Consider the following 2,311-nt stretch of genomic DNA (forward strand, 5'->3'; position numbering starts at 1 on the left):
TTTTTTTTTTTTTTTTTTGGTTTAACAAGCCTTTTGGGGGGGATGTAGCTCGGTGGTAGAGTGCTTGTCTAGCATGTACGAGGCCTTGGGTTCAATCCCCATCCCTGGGAAAGAGGTGTCTCTTTGATTTCTGTAAACTGACACGGTTACTTGTTCTGTCACGGATGTATGCTCCACTAGTCCTTTAGTAAACTGGTCACACATTCCACCACGTCATTTATAGCCACTTTTCCTGCGGTGTTAACAATTATTATCATTGTCACTATTATCACAATCACTTTGATTCAGAGCCACTTTGGAGCTGGGCGGGGTGGCACACTCCTGTAATTCCAGCAGCTGAGGAGGTGAGGCCAGAGGATCACAAGTTTGAGGCCAGCCTCGGCAGCTCAGCAAGGCCCTGTCTCTAAATAAAATGTAAAAAAGGGCTTAGAAGGGGTGGGGTAGTGGCTCAGTGGCAGAGCGCTTGCCTAGCATGTGTGAGGCATGGGGTTTGATCCTCAGCACCACATATAAATAAATAAATAATAAATAAATAAATAAAGGTATTGAATCCATCTGTGACAAAAAATAAAATAAAATAAATAAAGAGAGGGGGCTGGGGATGTTGCTTAGCAGTTAAGTGCCCCTGGGTTCAATCCCAGTAACAAATCAAAAAAACCCATTTTGGCTATTTCATCACGGGTCAATGAATGAACAGTTGGAGATTCTTTATTGTTGTTATTATTTTTATTCACTGTGCTGGGGATAGAACCCAGTGCCTCACACATGCTCGGTAACTGCTCCAACACTAGACTGCGTCTCCAACCCAGGAGCCTCATCATTGATGTTAAAAATGTATTTATCCTCTTCTTCTAGCTTACAGACAGACTTCGAAGGTATATATTTTCATGGATAAGGAGGTCAGACATCATTTTTTCTTACGACATACGAAATCCTTCAAACAAGGATTTCAATGCAATTGCAGGCCAGAGGTCAGGCCAGGCAGACATGGCTGTGTTCCAAGGATTGACAATACAGCTTATATTCTGTTCACTGAGGCTAGCATGCTGCTTGAGAAACTCTGTTTGTTTTTGGTACTGGGGATTAAACACCCAGGGACCATTAACCACTAAGTCACATCCCTAGCTTCCCTCGACCCCACCTTTTACAGAGAGAGTCTTACTAAATTGCTTAGGGCCTCGAAACAAGTTGCTGAGGCTGGCTTTGAACCTGAGATCCTCCTGCCTCAGCCTCCCCAGCCACTGGGATTATAGGCATGTGCCGTTGCACCCGGCAAGAAAGTATTTTATATTTATTCTTTTTATTTGAGTGTATGAATTCATGAATTCATTTTTATTGGAATTTAGGACATGGGATGGGAAGTTACCTTGGGGTATGTCCTTCCCTCTATTTATTCTTCATTGATTTAAGGATGTCCTGGTCAAGTGGCTGAATTAACAAAGTCACATCTGGGGAAAGTATGTCATAAACATTATTTTTTGGTGAGAATTTCAACTGGAGGATGATCAGAACAGTTGTCAAGGAGTAAGAAATTGTTACCACTGAGTTACATCTCTAGTCCTTTTTAAAAATTTTTGGAGATGGCGTCTTGCAGAGAATAAGCAAAGAAGCAGTGGGTAGGGCCTGGCCCCACGTCAGGCACCATGGGGTGCCTGCTGTTGCTTCTCAGGTGTGTGATTTTATTACCTTTTGTGGGCAGGGGCAGGGGGTATCTGGGCATGCAGCTGAAGAGGGCTGAGATGGCCTTTATGGTGAATAGACTGTTGGGCACCTGCATTTTGTCTGTTATCTGTCCACATTTTGGAGCATATCAGGTTTCCATTTTTTGGATAAGAGATGCTTAATCTATAATAGGCGACTCATGGCTTAATCAATAATTTTCCTATTGTTGGGTATCTGGGTTGTTTCCTCTTGTAAACATTGCCGTGATGAACATGTTTTTGTATTAAATTTGTTTTGCATTTCTAGTTATTTCCCTGGTGTAATATTCTGAAAGCTAATAGATGGAGTTACTCTCGGGCTCTTATCAATATTGCCAAATCCTTTCCCAAAAGTCCTTAATGATGATTCGTCCTACGCCCGGCTTAGGGGCTGGGTAAGGGATTTTGAAATGGAAAAGAAACTGTTTTCTATTGTTCTGTCCATGAGGAGCACCTGCTGTTAGAGGCTGGATGTTGTTTTTTGGTAAAAACCATTAAGAAACCCTAAAAGGTAGAACCATCTTTGACAAAGGTCGGGCCAAGATGAATGCATATTCCAGAAAAGTGAGATAAAAAAAGACAGACTGGGTCTGGAGGAGCACTTAGTGGTG

The sequence above is a fragment of the Marmota marmota genome, unplaced genomic scaffold (genome assembly GCF_001458135.2).
Source record: "Marmota marmota marmota unplaced genomic scaffold, marMar, whole genome shotgun sequence".
Lineage (NCBI taxonomy): Eukaryota > Metazoa > Chordata > Mammalia > Rodentia > Sciuridae > Marmota > Marmota marmota.